This window comes from Pseudorasbora parva, chromosome 5 (assembly GCF_024679245.1).
Source record: "Pseudorasbora parva isolate DD20220531a chromosome 5, ASM2467924v1, whole genome shotgun sequence".
NCBI classification, from domain to species: domain Eukaryota; kingdom Metazoa; phylum Chordata; class Actinopteri; order Cypriniformes; family Gobionidae; genus Pseudorasbora; species Pseudorasbora parva.
This window is the reverse complement of record NC_090176.1, coordinates 18,263,488-18,284,933: the sequence shown is the minus strand read 5'-3', so window position 1 is coordinate 18,284,933 and position 21,446 is coordinate 18,263,488. Positions and strand designations below refer to the sequence as shown.

The window sequence follows — 21,446 nt, the reverse complement described above, 5'->3', positions numbered from 1 at the left end:
TTAGGAAAGCAATCATGAAGGCCAGTGACGATGTAACAGCAGGGTTTTTGTGCAGTGTAAAAAGGACCGCAATATATTGCTATATTATGCTCTGACTGACATCGTCTTAACGTATACATACATACACACACAACATATGACATCAAAGAGAGTAGACGCTCCTTATGCTTTTGCATCGCAGTACTTTGATGTCATAAACCGATAGGTCTTGCAGTGTGCAGCGTTCAAGTCGAACAAGCCTAATTTCTTTTCTCTCACAATCTTAATAAAATGTATATAGGCTATATAGCAAAAAAGAAAAAAACATAAACAAGACCATCTAGTGGCAATGGGAAAGGAGTGTATCTACTAATGTCAGAGGGGTTAACCGCAGTTTAAAAAACAAGGCAGCATGTCCCAATATAATAATTCCCTACTAAAGCATATTAGCAATATCAGCTTATATAACTAGTAGCTAATGTTAGCATCTTACCTGCTGCACTGTCTGCTGCTTTCTCGTCGTCAGACCGATAGCACTCCTTTCACTGGTGACTTTGTGTTTGAGGCCACAAATGTTACAAAGCTGTCATTAAGTTGAAGTTATCGCACAGTCCTCGCTCAAGCCGCTCACTCGCTCCGTTTGGTTTCATTAAAGTGTGCTCCTTAGCACTGGGAGCTCCCTCTGCTGTCCATAAGGTGCATCTGCGCACCAGCCATTTCAAACCCAGCCTCCAGTATTTGGGCCACGCCTCCTAATTTGCATACACTCCCCAATGCTCAATCCTCAAATGCCCAATCCTAAATCCCCAATCCTCAATCCTAAATGGCTAAATGATTAAATGCCCAATCCTAAATACCAAATTCCCAATCCTAAATCCCCAAATCCCCAATCCTCAATCCTAAATGGCTAAATGACCAAATGCCCAACCCTAAATAGAAAATGCCCAATCCTAAATAGAAAATGCCCTATCCTAAATACCAAATGCCCAATCCTAAATACCAAATTCATTTTCGACTTGGACTTTAAGTTTCAAATTTAGATTTTTAGTTTTGGTTTAAGACTTTTAGTTTTAGACTTTTAGTTTATAATCTGACTGAAAAATCCCTCCATAGGTTTGTACGTGTTTTCTAGGACGTGCAGTTTGCGTGATCAACAACATTGGCACCAATATTGGCATTGCATAAATCATTCAGTGGCACATGCCACTCAGATACTGCTTGTCACAAACTAACACATATTACCAAATTTAACAAGTTAGATTAACATTTATTTAAGAGAGGAAAAAAGTCACGAAAATAGGATATTTATTTTGGCTTTTGTGCCACAATTACGTGAGTATAGTTGTTCAGCTCATCTGCCAGTGAGTGTCACATACAGCGAGATGTTCCGCGACTAAGTGTCACTGCCAGTGTCAGCGTTTCGTGACAGTGTCAGTGACACATGTCACTATCCACTGACATATGCCAATGAGAACCGGAAGTGCCACTGCGTGTGTCGCGACATGTGCCATTGGCTCCTGTGCGTCAGATGCCATGTCACTTAATGTTAATACTGCTACTGGAAGTTGTTGCACTTTATATAACGGAGTGCACTTTATATAACAACAATAAATACACTTTTTAAAAAAAAATAATTATTTCAATACTATATAAGCAAATAAATAGGTATCTATAAAATAACAACAAAAGACACAGAAAATGGAGGAAGTGCAAATTATAAATATAGTAAACAATAACATTGCAATAACAAATAAAAACGGAGGCAGAGAAATTTCTTATATTTTATAAAAATAATAATAATAATATATACGTTTCGGTTAGACTTTACTTCGATAGTCCACTTTAAACATTCTACTAACTATGTACGTTTTCAACAGCATGTCAACTAACACTAATTAGAGTATTAACTGTACTGTTAGTAGACTGGTAGGTTATGGTTATATGTGTTGGGTTCGGGTTAGTAGAATAAGTTGAATTGTAGTTGCAAAGTTACTTATAGTCAGTAGAATGTCTGTTGGGGACCAACAAAATAAAGTTTTCGTCGTCGTCGGTGCTCCGCTCTTTCTTTGGAAATTCATGTGGATCCAAAACTTTAATAGTTCCGATTTTGTCTCTATAGCGGTCCCTGCCTTCCCTATTTAACGTATCCCGGTAAATTCCACATCCCTTTCAGGATTTTAACATGTTTTTTCTTTCTCCCAACTCTGCTTCTCCTCATTCGAATTGCTGTATGTTTACATTCGCGAGGCCATCAACATGGCCGCGACGTCCCAGAATGCAACGCGGCGCCCAAGCCCTTATATGCATGGAAGTTTATATGTATATGCGAGTGAGTATAGGTGTATTTGCCAAGGGGGTAATCTAGCACTCGGAAAGCGTTCCACCCCTAGGGGCTGCCATTGCTAACCAAGCCACCACCTGCTGTTAGCATCCCATTGACTCCCATTCATTTTTGAGTCACTTTGACAGTGAATAACTTTACATCTGAGACGTTTAAAGACTCCATTTGTCCATTGTTTATTTCTAAAGAAACACGACAATGTATAAAAGGTTCCATTACCTTGTATCTTACACTATCGACCCGCAGAAGCTGTTTTTGTAAAAATAGGCTAACTATTGCGTCATAACCAACGCGACCCTGTCGCACAGTTGAGAAATTACCGTATAGACCTGAGGAGACGCTCGCAGGCAATCTTTTACTGTCTATGAGACAGTCGGGGGGACGTGGAGACATGTCCTGGAGACTAGTCTGATAAAGTCAAGGGAGAAGAATGGGGAGAAGCCCATAGTGAGCCAAAAGCAACGGGAGAAAATATTTAAACAACGTGATTCAGCTTTCGCTTTCCACATCTACTAGAAGACCTACAGCTGTCAGACAGGAGGCTCACGTCACATCTACGTCGTCAAGCTCAGTCTGAGCCTGCGCAGTTCGCTCAGCCATCAGGAAGTGAGTGCCCCTAGGTTGACTTCATTCTTTCGCCGTTGACGTCAATGGGAACGCTCGGTCCATTTCTTTTACTGTCTATGGTATTTGCATGGAAGTTTATATGTATGTGCGAGTATTTATAGGTGCATATGCATGGAAGTTTATATGTGTATGCGAGTATTTATAGGTGTATATGCATGTAAGTTTATATGTATATGCGAGTATTCATAGGTCTATGCGTGCGTCAAGTTTATATGTATATGCAAGTTATTCACAAGTGTGTATGCATTCATTACTAACATTATATGTATTGGTATGGATTTCATATTAGTGTGCACGTGTATTTCATATATGTATTTTGAACATCCAATAGTATACATGTATATGCCAGTAATGTATAGGTGTATATGCACGTGTTATGTATTGATAAGCGAAGTTTGATTTAAATCCTACGTGGCGCCTCATAAACACTTGAGCAGTGAGTGATTCCAAGTATAATGTTGTAGAACATTACAAATATGTCTGTGATTGGCTACATTACTCACCGAAGCGAAAACACGTTGGAATGTAATTATTTACATTTAAAGGGTAACTAAACCCCTGTTCACAGCCTAACTCCGCCCTCTGGCAATATTTGAAAAATGCTGCAAAAGTGGGCAGAGCCCAGCGGAGACAGAGGGGACGAGATGAGGGCGGGGATGAGCGGGAGACCCGTAGTGACAACTTGTTTGACAGTTGTCAGACTCGCAAAGATGGATAGTGACTGGAGTGAGGACAGTAGTTTTGCAACAGAGCAGTCATCTAAACTAGAGGACTTTTCTCCACAACCTTCACCTGAAGTGGACTGGAGGAGGGTGAAATGTCTGTAGACACAGAGTTTGTAGGCTCAAACTGCTTTAACTCCCGATGCCGACGATGCTTTCATTCATTCATTCATTCTTGCTAGCGAAGCAGCAGCGCAAGAGAGAATGAGATCACTAACTAATCTATGAACACTGAACAGCCATATACTTATACTGAATGCCACTAAAAAAGCGCAGGACCAATAAGTTCAAACCTAATAGCCTATTACAACAGATTTCCTCATATTAAATATTCCTCATGCATTAAATAAAAGTTAGACTACATACCAGCAGTCTAGCACGTTACGGATTTGTTGTTTGTTACCACGGCAACCATTTGCGTGTCAGGGTTTGTCTGAAACAAGCCTGCAGTCTCCCTCTCATTTACCATAGACAGTAAAAGAAATGGACGGAGGGATCCCATTGCCTTCTACGGCGTTAAGTGATGTCAGTATAGGAGCACTGATTTCCTGATGGCTGAGCGAACTGCGCAGGCTCAGACTGAGCTTGACGACGTAGATGTGACGTGAGCCTCCTGTCTGACAGCTGTAGGTCTTCTAGTAGTTGTGGAAAGTGAAAGCTGAATCACGTTTAAATATTTTATCCCGTTGCTTTTGGCTCACTACGGGCTTCTCCCCATTCTTTCCCCTTGACTTTATCAGACTTTATGTCTACACGTCCCCCCGACTGTCTCATAGACAGTAAAAGATTGCCTGCGAGCGCCTCCTCAGGTCTATACGGTAATTTCTCAACTGTGCGACAGAGTCGCGTTGGTTATGACGCAATAGTTAGCCTATTTTTACAAAAACAGCTTCTACGGGGCGATAGTGTAAGATACAAGGTAACGGAGCCTTTTATGCATTGTTGTGTTTCTTTAGAAATAAACAATGGACAAATGGAGTCTTTAAACATCTCAGATGTAAAGTTATTCACTGTCAAAGTGACTCAAAAATGAATGGGAGTCAATGGGATGCTAACAGCAGGTGATGGCTTGGTTAGCAATGGCAGCCCCTAGGGGTGGAACGCTTTCCGAGCGCTAGATTACTGAAGCTTTCGCGCCTCGATTGCCCCCCAGTGACCGGTCCCAGTATAGCCGCCCCTCTGTGATTTCTAATGGACGCGAGGCAAACTAAATAATAAAATTACACTTCAAAATTTTTTCCCCAAAGTTAGTTTATGTCACTGAAGGCAGTTATCATCACGATGATTTCATTTCAGGTGTTCGTTTTAAAAATAAGTTTAGTTTGAGTTAGTTATTTGATGCTATAAAAACGGGGGGTGTGACGTCATGATTGACAGCTGAGACTGACGGCTTCTCTGAGTGAAGTTGTCACTGAGGCACTAACAGACTTTTTTCAAAATTTTTGGGAGCAGATTAGAGCTTTAGCTTTAATTTCTACATTTCCATAACTGTTTATTTCACACCAACATAATTAATTGTTCTGCATCTGCGAGAGTGTGGGCGGGATTTTGATATCGCGACTGTACTTCCTGCTCTACTTCCTGCGCTCTACTGCGCAACTCCGGTCCCGAAATCGCTACTGCGCAGACTCGGTCCCAAGATGTCCGCGCCGTGCAAGGCCGCCTGAAAGCTTCAAATATGGCAAGCGGAAACGGATGATGTCGAGTCGTCCATATTTTTTTACGGTCTATGGTCTGAAAGCGTCTGAGGTATGAAAATTATCTGTAGACATGACAGGCGGCAAAAATATCAGAAGAAAAGCTAAACATGTACTTACAACTGCATTATATATCTGTATTTTCTAAATTAGGATGTTGAAAGCAAGTGAAGAGAACTTCTAACAATGCTACACTAACAACTATGCTAATTAACTAACTAGGCTACACGAATTAATCTAAATAACTATACAAATGGCTGTGCTAACTAGATGATAATATATGCTATCCTGATAATTTTCTATACTCGCAATTACAACTCCTGACTCGCTACAGAGGTTTTGAACTGAAACAGGATGCTTTTATACCAGGGGCGTGGTGAGCTGCGCCAGGGGCGTGGTGAGCTGCGCCAGGGGCGTTGTGAGTTTCCGCCAGGGGCGTGGTAGTGAGCCGTTGGAAGTACAAACCTACATAACGAAGTACCATAACGTCCAATAGGAAAATTCAACTGCAGTAGCCACCGTTCAACCTTAAGAGGGCAGCACTAAGACGTTTTTACACCATATATTATAGAATTTAAACACTTTAAACCCAACTGTCAAAACATTTACTCGACTCAATGAACAATAATAATAAAGCTCCATTCTTGCAGATCATTAACTAAAAAAAGTTGTTCTAGGGTTTAGTTACCCTTTAATTAATAATAATATGAATTATTTTTAATAATATGAAATAATATGAATAATAATAATCATATTATTTACATTTACAAATACAGATAGACTGGATCTTTTGCGCTCCTTTTCGCTAATAATATGATATTATTACGAATTCTTACAGATGATTATGAGGATTACATATCCTAGACAAGCAGTTATGGGCAGTTTTTCACACTAAAAGCAGAAGCAGCAGCAGGTTGGCTGTGGTTTGAGGGAGAAAATTGCACGCTATTATCAAGCCTGTGGCACAACTCGCGTAAAGTTGATCATTCCGTGAATGACTGCAGATTTCAAACAGAGATGGCGACAAACATAAAGGGTACATTTTTAATCTCAAAACAAATTTCATTTTTCTGTCATTGTCTTTTAAATATTGAAAACATGTTATATCATAACTCAAAACTGGCCAGAAATGATTACTCTGCTCTGTAATTATTTGTTCTTCTTCCTCCTTGTACCCCTATTTTTTTACCAACTCATTCTCATGAAATTCGTGTAGGTTTGTGCAACACTTGGATAGGTTTAATGGCATGAAATGTGGATATGTAGCCTACATATAACATGCACATATTGTATTTATTGTGCGCTTTATAAGCCGAGTGCATATAATTTGCATTGTCACCACATTTAATTGTGTGGAGTGTGTGCATATAACACGTTATAAAGTGCGTATCATATGCCCATAAAAACTAATTTTGGCAGATAAATTGCACAATAAATACAATTTGTGTTATAGCTATGCATTCCCATTAGACCCGGCTGATTTTTACAGTTTGCATCTCACAAACTTGTCCTTTTTCTCCGTGATACTGTAATTCTTGTTCGTTGTTGATATGAACCTGCAACCAAAATCTATTGAGTAGTCAGTCAGTAGCTACTGTTAACAAATGGAAAGCAAAATTTGTTGAACAATTGTTCATTGTACAGTATACAGCCTACAATGCACTTATATTGGTATTGTGCAGAATGTGTCTTAAGAATGTGTTTAGAGTTTTGCTGAAAAGTCTAAGTGGGATCTGCAAATTGTGTTTTACCATGTGAAATGGTTTAAGGTATCGACAACAGACTGCACAATTAGCTAAACGAGTTCAGGCAACTGAGAACATTGTTCAGCCAGTGGGTTTTAGTGTTTAGTGTTTCAGCAATTGTGAAAAAAAAACACACACAAAAAAACATTCCCTTAGTAGTGCCAAAACCTATCCTCCCATCGGCAAGAACTCTCAGTTGTACTTAGCAATCATTGTTGATGATATTCACCTATGTAGGGCCCTATTTAAGTTTGCCTTTAGCCATTTATGCCACTATGCGCTTTCCTTAAGTCAGTTGAAGTAATCGTTGGTCATTTCCGACTCCCCCGCATGATGGAATACCTTATCTCTTATCTCTGCTAGGAATTGCTCAGAGTTGGAAGTGAAAGGTAAACCATGTTCCAAGAGAACAGAAGCCAATTCCAACACTCCTCCAGTCAATAAGGTGATGATATAAGCCATTGGTTTTTTTAAACCTGTCCTGGAGGACCCCCAGCCCTGCACATTTTGTATGTCTCCTTCATCTAACACACCTGATTCAACTCATGAGCTCACTAGTAGAGACTGCAAGACCTGAAGTGGGTGTGCCAAATGTGGGAGACATATAAAATGTGCAGGGCTGGGGGTCCTCCAGGACAGGTTTGAAAACCACTGAAGCCACTCGACTGCTGTTTGTAGGAAAACTACTGGGTTGAAGTTAAAAGGCTAAAGAGCATTGAGTGATAAAGCCTCGACAGCCACCGGTATTTCCATCATATCTCTCAGGAGGTGGAAGCCTAGGTTCGAGAAGAGGAACTGTTGGAATTGGTTGAGTTTACGGAGGTGCTGTGGATAACTCCGAACCCTCCTGAGACGGAGGATCTTGAGGCAAGGATAGAAAGTTAAACTGCTGAAGAATATCTGTGAGCACCTGTTCATGATGTTGAAAAGCTGTAGCTTGATTGGTGAGCTCGGATAATATCCTCTCCCCATTTGATGATGGCCCTTGACCCTATGCTGGGTCCGTTTTTCTTTGGTTCAGTCTGGCTGTAATGATACAGAAGTAGGGACTATAGAATATTGTCTTTTAGCAGGATTAGAACCCCAGTTTCCTTGATACAGAGCTGATGTTCTTCCTGAGTGAGCTAACTCAAGGAGATGAGCAGTACAAACTCAAAGGTGCTCGGTGGGCGGTGGGGGGAGTTGCACTTAAGATACTTAACATCTTTTGTTGTTTGATTAACATTAATATATTACCTCCAAATTAATGTAGAAACAACATAAATATTTGTTTAATGGACCCTTTTTTATCTTTTTAGGCCAGTATCATTAGTAATACAGCTTCTGATGTCTATATTAAATAATATTTAATTCCCACTTAAATGAAATAACACTAACATTTATTAAGCTTAAAAATATATAACTTTTAATTTAAGTGAATTTAAAAACAGTCTTCACATAATACATCTCATTTGTACCTGTGCTCAAGAACTTAACAATTAGGAAACATACATAAATTGTTATCTGTTTGCACAGCATAAGTTATTAATTATATATAGATTAATCCTTATTAAAGGTACTAAAGTTATTTAGTCAAGAGCAGAGCATATTTAGTGAGCAATTACTTTTTTTCTTTACAATTGTCATTATAAGTGGCTACTGTCACTTTAAAAGATCTTCCGCTGTCGTATCTTACACATGGCTCGTTTTCTCACACCTCTTTAAACTCATTTAAAACGTTATGTAACTTTTTTAAGGCTGCTCTTATGAAGAAACTTAACAAAATTGGCATCTTGGCATAATTGTGTGTGTTATTGTTCGTTATTACACGGCTCTGTGAAATACTTGATTCTGATTGGTCAATCGCGCATTCCAGCGGTACGTTATTTCCAGATAACAACCGCTCATCCTTGATGATCCTTAGTACTACTTCTATGCTTAATCAAGGGGGTAATCTAGCGCTCGGAAAGCGTTCCACCCCTAGGGGCAGCCGTTGCTAACCAAGCCATCACCTGCTGTTAGCATCCCATTGACTCTTTGACAGTGAATAACTTTACATCTGAGACGTTTAAAGACTCCGTTTGTCCATTGTTTATTTCTAAAGAAACACGACAATGCATAAAAGGCTCCGTTACCTTGTATCTTACACTATCGCCCCGCAGAAGCTGTTTTTGTAAAAATAGGCTAACGATTGCGTCATAACCAACGCGACTCTTTCGCACAGTTGAGAAATTACCGTATAGACCTGAGGAGATGCTCGCAGGCAATCTTCTACTGTCTATGAGACAGTCGGGGGGACGTGGAGACATAAAGTCTGATAAAGTCAAGGGGGAAGAATGGGGAGAAGCCCGTAGTGAGCCAAAAGCAACGGGAGAAAATATTTAAACAACGTGATTCAGCTTTCACTTTCCACAACTACTAGAAGACCTACAGCTGTCAGACAGGAGGCTCACGTCACATCTACGTCGTCAAGCTCAGTATGAGCCTGCGCAGTTCGCTCAGCCATCAGGAAGTGAGTGCTCCTATACTGACATCACTTAACGCCGTAGAAGTCAATGGGATCGCTCTGTCCATTTCTTTTACTGTCTTTGTGCTTAATGCTGGCGCCATCTTGTGGCTATTAAAAACTTAAACAGACACGGCTACAAAGGAAGACTTCAAGGCGGGTTTCCTTTATAAAGTTTTAAATATGGATATGTTTCTTACACAAAAACATCGATTCGAATCAGAAGGCTCTATTAACCCATCGGAGTCGTGTGGAGCACGTTATTTGACAGACAGCTGCATTTTTTATAGGCTTCAAAAACAGCTACAACTACTGCTTGGATTAACATTAGCCTGGACTTTTTAAATATAACTCTAATTGTATTTGTCTGAAAGAAAAATGTCATAAACACTTATAATGATTTGAAGGTGAGTAAATTCTATAGGCTTGGTTTCATTTTTGGGTGAACTAACCCTTTCAGCATTAATTTTCAAAATTTCGCAGCAATAGATAAAGGCTTAAAGCAGTTTGGAACAGTTTTTCTTCGCAGAAGCTTTGCGTAAGAGCTAATAAAATATTTAATCTCAAGACAATATTTTGTGTCTAATTTATTTGAGACTAGTAGGCGAGAATAAGCGGGATAATGTACACCCAGCCGGTTGTTATTGCAGAATAAACCCCTTTCAGAGTGATTCTTGGATAACAACTGGCTGGGTGTACATTATCCCTTACCTAAAGGGGGGTGAAACACTCAGTTTCAGTCAATCTCATGTCCATCTTGAGTACCTATAGAGTAGTATTGCATCCTTCATATCTCCGAAAAGTCTTTAGTTTTATTATATTTATAAAAGAAATATGGGCTGTACCGAGTCTTTCCAGAAAAAAATGAGTGCCTGGAGGCGTATCGTGTGGGCGGAGCTAAAGAATGACAATCGCGAAAACAAAGCGGTGACGTCCTCAAGCGTGGAGAAACCCATGGCTATCGAGCTCGGCTAATACATATATGATCCAGAATCATTCGGAGGCTGAAATAAATTGAACAGGAGAAACAGCAACACAGGACGTCCGTCTCTGTGTGCATGAGGTGTAGCCTTCGCAACTTATGGACTATTGTATGCGACTAAACCTTAGCAGTAGCAAGCAAAACGGTTTTGCACGTCAGACTAGTGTAAGGTTATACATAGAACAGCAATGGAGTCCGTTAGCGCATTTGAATGACGAAGCGCGATCGTGTCGTTTACTGATGTTTACTCACGCGACGAGCCAACAGCAGAGACATTTGAAGCAGTTTTACTCACCGGCTGCTTCCAAAGCAGGACAGAACCTTTATCGCTGGGACCTCTCCGTCAAAAAGACACTTCTTTGGTATGATTTGGTGAAGTCCTGACAGCAGTGAATGGTGGAGATCCACTTTTGCGACGCGACTGAAGCGATGTTGTGAAGCTTCCCGTCATTTCTGCGTTCAAATCGGGTCAAATGCAGCGCTGCCTTCCCGGAATGCTGTGCTGAAGCATTGAAGTCACCCATAGGAATAAAGTGGAGCGCGGCGCCTGGATCGACTGGATCTGCACCTGAGAGAGTGTTTACAGGCGTGCATTTCCTCTCTCGCTCTAGTCACGCGCGCTCACCCTACCGGGAGAAGAGCCCTTATGGCCCATACAAGGACCTTCCGCTCTATTAACGTCAACCCGAGCCATACTCGAAAAAAACTCTCCGAAACTTTTGAGAAACCGGAAGGAGTTTTTTGGCAAAGAAATACTCCATCAAACGTCCAACATTAGTTTTTGAAACTTTGTCTATGTTTAGGATGGGAATCCAAGTCTTTAACAGTGTAAAAAGCTCAGTATGCATGAAACAGCATTTCACCCCCCCTTTAAAGCGCAAAAGAGAACTTAAATTTGGCCGTTGTGTGACTTTTTCAACAACAATTTTTTTTATACCAAACTACTGAAGTGTATTTGAAAGTATACATTTTGAATTGCAATAACACTTTATTTTTTTTATTTTTTTATTTTTATATATATATATATATATATATATATATATATATATATATATATATATATATATATATATATATAGCTGCTCAAGTTCATTGTGTAGAGAGATCAGAGGGTGCAAAAACAATCAAAATGAGAAAATCACCTTTGAAGATGTCCGAATTAACTTTAGCATTGTAAAAAATAAAATATATGTACGCACAGTAGAATGAATGAAAAAAGAAAGAAACGGACAATGTGTTTAATTTTTTTTATTTTGTGTGCGACAAAAGACTGGATGTTCACCACATTTTCTTCCAATATATGCATAAATGTAAAAACACACATCGGTGGCTCTACAAGATCATCCTCAAAACGGTCTGCACTGCAGTACTGTTTCAAGGCCTCAGTGGCTTCTTCATCCTCCATGCACAGTATACGAGGAAGCTGAATTAAGCCAAGAATATCACGAGAGTTCTCCAAGCACCACTAACTGGTAATCTTAAGATTCCTCATGATACGCACCTAAGAAAAGAAACAAATGCAAAAGAGAATAATTAAGAATTTCCTGAACAATAACACTTTTCATGAAACAATAATACTTTTCATGGAGCCACCTGTAAGGTGCAGGTAATCACTTCCGCAAGTGAGCCTCCATTGCATTTCTTCCGAGAATAGTTTTACTGCAAGTAGAGCAATGATAGTGGTAAAAATGAGAAGTTATTTGACAAAGATTAAATACCCGATGTCCAACTTCACAGACTGTTAGTAATTGAGAGGCTGTTCAAGACATTTCTTTTCTTTAATTTAACATTCAAGATGTTTATTAATGTTTACACGCTACCTTTTTTCTGTTCAGGGGAAGAAGATAAACACAAACATATTGAATGCTGGATAAAAAAGAAATGGATACACAAACAATGAGTTTGAGTATTCTTTTAGTAAGTAAATGTAACGGATTCACAGAGGCAGGATTCAAAAGCAAGTAATTCAGTTTATTTGACGGATAGTGTCACAGAAGTCAAAACTCAGAACAGTGAAGAAGTCCGGATAAGACAGAGCAGTGAGAGAGGCTCTGTTGGCGACACGGGCAGGCTGTGAGCAGCTGTGACTCGGGAGGTCGGTACAGGTAATCCGGGAAGGGATCCAGCGTTTCACGGAAGGGGGAAACGACAACCAACACGGAGACACAAGGGGAAACATCCAACACGGAGACACAAGGGGAAACATCCAACAACGCTCTGACAAAGACAAGAGAGAAACAGAGAGACTAAATAGGGTGAAGGTGATGAGTTGCAGCTGGTGCAGGTGATCAGCCACAGGTGCGTGATGAGCCAATCCCAGGCTCCGCCCTCACCTACATTCAACACGCACCCAAGAGTGAGACAGGGAATCCATGAACCGTGACAGTACCCCTCCCCCTAGGAGCGTCCCCTGACGCTCCCAGCCGACCTTACCTGTTGATTGTAATCATCAATAAGGGAGTGATCCAGAATGTCCCTAGCAGGAACCCAACTTCTCTCCTCCGGACCGTAACCTTCCCAGTCCACCAAGTACTGGAAACCGCGTCCCCTCCGTCTAGAATCCAGAATGCGATTAACCGAATAAGTTGGTTCCCCATCTACGAGTCGCGGCGGTGGGGGAACCGGGACTGGCGGATTAAGGTGGGAGTGAAAAACAGGTTTGATTTTGGATACATGGAAGGCGGGATGAATCCTCCTGTACGCCGGAGGGAGTTTGAGGCGGACTGTCACCGGACTAATGATCTTGGTGACAGTGAACGGGCCGATAAATTTGGGAGCAAGTTTATTAGATACGGAGCGGAGAGGAATGTTCTTGGTAGAAAGCCACACTTTTTGACCGACGACGTAAACGGGAGGCTTAGACCGGTGGCGATCGGCTTTAGCCTTGGTGCGCGCTCCCACCTGGAGCAGAGTCTCACGGGCTCTGGTCCATGTGCGATGACACCTCTGGATAAAGGCGTGAACAGAGGGGACCGCGACCTCGGAATCCAGACTAGGAAAAATAGGTGGCTGGTAACCTACACTACACTCAAATGGCGAAAGGCCCGTAGATGACACTGGTAATGAGTTATGAGCGTACTCAACCATAGAGAGTTGCTGGCTCCAGGATGAAGGATTCTTGGATACCAAACATCGCAACACTCTCTCCAGATCCTGATTGGCTCTCTCGGTCTGACCGTTGCTTTGGGGGTGATAACCCGAAGACAGACTAACCGTGGCTCCTAGTAATTTACAAAACTCCTGCCAAAATTTGGACACAAATTGGGAACCTCTGTCGGAGACCACGTCCATCGGGAGGCCATGTAACCGAAAGACGTGATCTACTACAGATACCGCTGTCTCCTTGGCTGAGGGTAATTTGGGCAAGGGAATGAAATGTGCTGCCTTCGAGAATCGGTCCACGACGGTCAAAACGACCGTCTTGCCCTGGGAGGGCGGGAGGGCGGTAACAAAATCTAGAGCGATGTGGGACCAGGGTCTCGAAGGAACAGACAGCGGCTGAAGTAACCCCTGGGGAGGTTGGTTAGATGTCTTACCAACCGCACAGACCGAGCAAGCCAAAACGAAACTGCGAATGTCGCGAGCCATAAGTGGCCACCAAAATCGTTGCTTTATTAAACTGCAAGTGCGGTTTACCCCTGGATGACAGGCAATGTTGGAGCAGTGACCCCATTTGAGGACCTCGGATCTTAACCCCTCCGGAACGAATAAACAACTCTGTGGGCCGCCGGGCTGGGGCGTTACCCCTTCTAAGGCCACTTTGACCTTCGATTCGATCTCCCATGTGAGTGTAGAGATAACTATCTTCTCTGGCAAAATACACTCGGAGTAACCGGGCGTTCGGAAGCATCAAAAATACGAGATAAAGAGTCGGGTTTGATGTTTTTAGACCCGGGGCGGTACGAGAGAACAAAGTCAAAACGTCCGAAAAAAAGTGCCCACCGAGCCTGCCTGGAGTTGAGTCTTTTAGCAGATCTAATATATTCAAGGTTCTTATGATCCGTCCATACAATAAAAGGTACCCCCGACCCTTCAAGCCAATGACGCCACTCCTCCAACGCTAACTTGACGGCCAACAACTCTCTGTTACCAATGTCATAATTGCGTTCGGCAGGAGAAAGACGATGGGAGAAAAACGCGCACGGGTGCATCTTGTCATCTGAGGGAGAGCGCTGTGAAAGAACCGCTCCTACCCCCACCTCTGACGCGTCGACCTCTACCACGAACTGACGTGTGGAATCAGGGGCGACTAAGATGGGAGCCGAAACAAAGCGGCTTTTAAGTTTGGCGAATACAGCCTCGGCTGTATCGGACCACCTGAACGTCGTTCGGGGAGAGGTCAAGGCAGTCAGAGGTGTGGCTAGTTGGCTGAAATTGCGAATAAAACGCCGATAGAAATTGGCGAACCCCAGAAACCTCTGTAGGGCCTTACGGGAATCTGGACTTGGCCAATCCATCACAGCCTTAACCTTGTCGGGATCCATGCGCATTCCCTCCGATGACACGATGTACCCTAAAAAAGGAACAGACTGTGCATGAAAAGCGCATTTCTCCGCCTTGACAAAAAGCCCATTCTCTAGCAACCTCTGAAGCACTCGTCTGACGTGTCGAACATGTTCCTGGAGAGACAAAGAAAAAATCAAAATGTCATCCAGGTAGACATATATGAATTGGTCGACCATGTCTCTCAACACATCATTGACGAGTGCCTGGAAAACCGCTGGGGAGTTGGAAAGGCCGAAAGGCATGACCAAGTATTCAAAATGCCCCCTGGGGGTGTTAAATGCGGTTTTCCATTCATCCCCCTCCCTGATGCGAACCAAATGATAAGCGTTACGTAAGTCCAACTTCGTGAAGACGGATGCTCCCTGTAACCTCTCGAAAGCTGAAGACATCAACGGCAAAGGATAGGTATTCTTTACCGTGATGTTATTCAGCCCTCGGTAATCAATGCAAGGTCGCAGAGAACCATCCTTCTTCCCCACGAAGAAGAACCCCGCCCCCGCTGGAGAAGAGGAAGGGCGGATGAATTTGGAGGCTAGAGAATCAGAAATATATTTCTCCATGGCCTCCCTCTCTGGAATAGAAAGAGAGTATAGTTTGCCCTTAGGCGGAGACTTACCTGGGAGTAAATCTATAGCACAGTCATAGGGACGATGCGGAGGGAGAGAAGCAGCTCGGGACTTACTGAACACTTCCTTCAGGTCGAGGTACTCCGGAGGCACGTTAGACAGATTCACCGTCTCACTCTGAAAAACAGAACGAGAAACAGACGAACAAGCAGACACCAAACAAGACTCATAACATTTATCACTCCATGCAGACACAGAGTTTTGTCCCCAGTCAACCCTTGGATTGTGTAACTCCAGCCAAGGGTGACCGAGGACAACGGGAGCCAAAGGGGAGTCCAGGATGAAAAATGAAATGCGTTCGGTGTGGTTGCCGGAAGTGATCAGTGTAAGTGGTTCAGTGGTGAATGAAATGTCAGGGAGAACTTGTCCGTTGAGTGCGTTGACAGAGATGGTGTTCTTGAGTGCAATGGTGGGTATGTTAAGTTTGTGAGCAAGGGCAGAGTCAATGAAGTTACCTTCCGCTCCCGAGTCGAGGAGGGCGAGGCTGGAATAATCCTGAGCTGCCCACAGCAATCTCACCGGGAGGAGAGTGGAGGATGAGGTCTTTTCCACGGAGATCCCGCCCGACAGTAGCCTTCCTTTTACCGCCGGGCGTGGTCTTTTACTGGGCAGGAGTCTAGCAGGTGTCCGTTCCCGCCGCAGTACAGGCAAAGACCACGGGATCTCCGTCTCGCCTTCTCCTCCCGGGAGAGCCGAGCTCGACCCACCTGCATGGGCTCCGGGTCGAAGGTGTAGCTGACCGCATCCGTAGCGCTGGCCTGAGGGCATTCGACACTCCCATGCTGAGGCTCCATCCTGGACCTCAGCCGACTCAGACGAGCGTCCACCCTCAAAGCAAGATCAATGAGACCGTCAATCTTCTCCGGAAGGTCGATGGCGAATATATCCTTCTGGATGCGGTCAGCCAGCCCATGCAGGAACATGTCCCACTGTGCCTCCTCGTTCCACTTGCACTCGGCGGCCAGGGTGCGGAACTCGATGGAATAGTCCGAGACCAAGCGGTTACCTTGGCGGAGCTCTGCGAGTTGACGTGCCGCTTCTCTTCCGGTCACCGCTCGGTCAAACACCCTTCTCATCTCTGCCGCCAGCGTCTGGAACGAGGAGCAGCAAGGATGTTGGTTCTCCCACACCGCCGTTCCCCAAAGTGCGGCTCGTCCGGAGAGCAGGGTGAGGACGAATGCCACCTTGGATCTCTCTGTGTTGAAAGTCTGCGGTTGAAGAGCGAAAAACAAGGAACACTTGGTAAGGAAGGCTCTGCAATAATTGCTCTCACCGGCATAATTCTCGGGGGTAGGCAGACGTGGTTCCGGTTGCCGCGATGCAGATGGTGTGTGGGGAATCGGCGGTGGGTCGGGCACAGTGGGACCGACGAGTTGTTGCATCTGTTGGGTCAGCTCGGCCACCCGTGCCACCAAGGTGTGTACTGCCTGTCCTGTGGCAGTTAAGTTCGCCTCCTGCTGGTCCAGTCTCTCGTTGCTGCTGGTCAGTAGGGCGTTGATACTCGCTGAATCCATGGTTGGTCAGAGCGTTCTGTAACGGATTCACAGAGGCAGGATTCAAAAGCAAGTAATTCAGTTTATTTGACGGATAGTGTCACAGAAGTCAAAACTCAGAACAGTGAAGAAGTCCGGATAAGACAGAGCAGTGAGAGAGGCTCTGTTGGCGACACGGGCAGGCTGTGAGCAGCTGTGACTCGGGAGGTCGGTACAGGTAATCCGGGAAGGGATCCAGCGTTTCACGGAAGGGGGAAACGACAACCAACACGGAGACACAAGGGGAAACATCCAACACGGAGACACAAGGGGAAACATCCAACAACGCTCTGACAAAGACAAGAGAGAAACAGAGAGACTAAATAGGGTGAAGGTGATGAGTTGCAGCTGGTGCAGGTGATCAGCCACAGGTGCGTGATGAGCCAATCCCAGGCTCCGCCCTCACCTACATTCAACACGCACCCAAGAGTGAGACAGGGAATCCATGAACCGTGACAGTAAATTACTTGAGTACATTTTTCTTTTCAGTCATTGGCTTCAGTGAAGGGTCCAAGATGTGCATTTTGGTATCAGCTGCTTTACACCAGCTAGGACTATTGATTGATGCATTTGTAAGCATAAATTGAAGAAACGGAATTGAAAATAATTCTTGTGTATATTCTTTGAATGATTGTTATCTGTTTGGTAGTATTCTAGCATCTCTCAGTTTGAAGAACCATTTAACAACATTAAGATAACTTTTGTAATTACATCTTTATTTTAAATAATTTTAAGTAACACATCATCTAAACAACAATTATAAAGAGTAGGTAACCTGCAAACTTCTCTTTAACTTTTCAAAACAACAAAACCCACACAAGAGCCAGTAAAGCATTTTCAACGCTTAAACAAAATAAATTTTGATATAACATTATTGTAACAGTATAGATAAAACAACACTTTACATCTAGCTAATCTTGTATGAATGAGGTAAATATACTTACATTAACTATTTTATGGTCGTCAACTCCAGCTCTGAACACGTACACCTGTGTGCATGTAGTAGATGAATATCAGGATCGGTTAAGATAACATTTACCAAATGATGAACAACTCTTAATTTAACTTAATCTTGCACGAATTGCATAAATATACTCACAAGTAGTCTGTAGGTGCATTAAACGCGTGTATCTGCACGTCTACAAGCTTCTGAGAAGAACGCGTGTTAGACTGTGTGCCTGAATGATGGGTCCCAATGATGTAGTGTAAATGGAGAAGAGGAGAGGTCCAAGCACTGAGCCCTGAGGAACCCCCGTGGTTAGTTGATGTTCTTTAGATATCTCTCCTCTCCAGGCAATCTTGAAAGACCTACCTGTAAGATATGACTCAAACCAGTGGAGTGGAATCCCTGTGATGCCCAGTGATGAGAGGGTGGACAGAAGAATCTGATGATTCACAGTGTCAAAGGCAGCAGATAGATCAAGGAGGATGAGGACTGATGATTTGGAAGCAGCTTTTGCTATCCGCAGGGCTTCAGTAATTGACAATAATGCTGTCTCAGTTGAGTGGCCCTTTTTGAAACCTGACAAATGTTTATGTCGAGTTGATCAGACTGTGAGAGGAAAGATGAGACCTGGTTGTAAACAACTCGTTCAAGTGTTTTCGCTATGAATGGTAGAAGAGAAACAGGTCTGTAGTTGTCTGCAAGTGATGTGTCTACTGTTTTTTTTAAGTAGTGGGGTTGCCCGAGCCTGTTTGAATGTGGTAGGGAAGATGCCGGTGCAGAGAGATTTGTTGATGATGTGTGTGAGTGCTGGTAAGAGTGTAGGGGAGATGGCTTGTAGGAGATGTGAGGGGATGGGATCTAGAGGGCAGGTAGTGGGATGGCTGGAGAGGAGAAGTTTAGATACTTCATCCTCAGTGAGTGTAGAGAAGGAGGAGAGAATATGTTTGGCTGTGGATGTGGCTGATTTAAAATTGTGTGTATGGAGGTGGGAACTGACTGCTGATGATTGTGGTTTTATCTGTGAAAAAATGGGCAAGATCGTCTGCAGATAGAGATGTGGTGGGAGGTGGTGTAGCGGAACAGAGGAGAGAATTGAAAGTTCTGAAAAGTGTGCGTGTTTCTGAGGTGCTGTTGATTTTGTTGTGGAAATATGAGGAATTAGCTGCATGTACATCATTTGAGAAGGAAGAGAGCAGAGATTGATACTTACTCAGGTCAGATGGGTCATTTGATTTGCGCCATTTTCTCTCTGCTGCTCTAAGTTTGGTCTGGTGTTCACGATGAACATCAGTTAACCAAGGGTTAGAGTGAGTAGAGTGTGCTGGCCTAGAAGATAGAGGGCAGATACTATCTAGACAAGAAGTAAAGTTAGAACATAAAGCGTCTGTTGTGGTGTTGACATCCATAGAGGAGAATTATGTGGGTGACGGAAGAGAGGATGACACTGCGGAAGAGAGATGAGAGGGAGAAAGAGAACGCAGGTTTTGTCTGAAAATAACTGGTAGGGGAATTGGAGGTGCACGAGTAGTAAGATGTAGATTAAATGTGAGGATGTAATGATCAGAGAAGTGTAAGGGTTTGACCAAAATGTTTTCTGTAGTGCAGCCTGTAGATGAGGTCAAGTTGGTTGCCAGATTTGTGGGTGTGTGAGGTGATAAGGAGTTTGAGATCGAATGAGGATAGAAGGGAGTGAAAATCCGTAGCATACGGTTTGTCCAGGTGGATGTTGAATCTCCAAGGATTACAAGTGGGCTGCCATCATCTGGAAATGAGGATAGCAGCACATCTAGTTCCTCAACAGAGGTGCCAAATTGACCTGGAGGGCGGTAAATGACTACAAGATGGATTTTAGCAGGAGCTGTAACTGTAATAGCATGGTATTCAAATTAGTTGTTATTGCATATAGAGTGGTGTGGGTTGAGGATTTCCAATTGTTTGTTTAAGTAGAAAACCTGTGCTTCCACCTCTGCCAGTGTGGTAAGGGGTGTGCGAGAAAGAGAAGTGGTTAGAGAGAGCAGCAGGGGTTGCTGAGTCTTCTGGATGGATCCAGGTCTCAGTCAAGGCCAAGATATTCAGAGTGGACTGAGTGGCAAAGGCTGAAACGAAGTCAGCTTTTACAGTTGACTGACAATTTCATAGACCCAGAGAAAGGGAGGGAGGAATATTAGTAGAGGAAGGAATAGAACACAGATTAGTGTTGTGCTGCCATCTGCTTGTGATAGTGGAGCGTGGTTTAGAGATAATGGGTATGTATTGAAAGCACATCATGAGAAAAATGAGAAGGATAAAGAGGACAGAAAAATAAATACTTAAGTGCGTTCTCTGTGTTCGTTCTTCGGTGGAGTCGATCGTAGGTAGAGTCGAAAGAAGATGTCTTTACCCAAGTCGATCTTCACACACACTGACACACACATAATATTTACTGCTTCCGTACTCAGATATGGAAGTGTACATTGTTACATTTTTGCTGCCATTTACTTTTGTTTTTAACAGCAAGTTGAGGTAACGCGAGAAGCTGTGGTTCACTGTCTGCTTTCCTACCTGGGAGAATCATCTGAGGAGCTCATTGAAGCCTACCAGTTACATTAATAGATACTTGTAAAATTTTGTTTTGACTTCAGATATGTACAGTACTGCAGAAGTCTAAGGCACATACAGTACTGTTGCTTTGCAGGTTTTTTAAGTGTCTTGTAGTTACAGTTAATAAATTACAGTTCTTCTGGATTTTATTCTCTTCGTGTAATAGATTTAATGGTAGTGAGACCAAAATCTATGTGGGGCACTTAACACATAAAATTAAAGAGAACATGGAACTTACTGTACATTACTGTAACCATTTTGCACTTATTTGTGTTTTTTACAGGATGTCAGCAGAGAAAAGATCAAAGATAGCTTCACCAATCATGTAATGAAGATAATTGTACTGGACAGCACTGCAGAAAAGGAAGATGCCAACATAACTGACATCGTCGTCACTGGGGTTCTGTTGGGCTTCTGCTCGTGGGCTTCATTTACTGACCTGAACATTATGTTAAGCCCACCGACTCTATACATGATGTGATTGGCCCGACCATTGACCTAACCAGGTTAACACGTCATGCACTGTATTTTGAACATGCTCATGTTCACTTTTTTTTTCTTTATCAAATATAAGTACCAATAACAAATAACAGTAGTCACAATAAATATAAGAACAGTAATCTTCACAATGAATATATTAAAATACAATGATTAATACAGTAAACTAGGAAAACAATT

At 42.9% G+C, this 21,446-nt stretch overlaps 1 long non-coding RNA gene across 1 annotated transcript; it reads right to left on the bottom strand.

Annotated features, from left to right (window-relative positions):
• Nucleotides 1-11,882: 11,882 nt before the first annotated feature.
• LOC137076006 (uncharacterized) lies at nucleotides 11,883-20,649 on the bottom strand. Its single transcript, XR_010905157.1, has 3 exons — nucleotides 18,187-20,649; nucleotides 12,172-12,237; nucleotides 11,883-12,079 (listed from the first exon to the last, which is right to left on the bottom strand). It is a non-coding gene; the product is annotated as an uncharacterized lncRNA (long non-coding RNA).
• Between the last annotated feature and the right edge of the window lie 797 nt (nucleotides 20,650-21,446).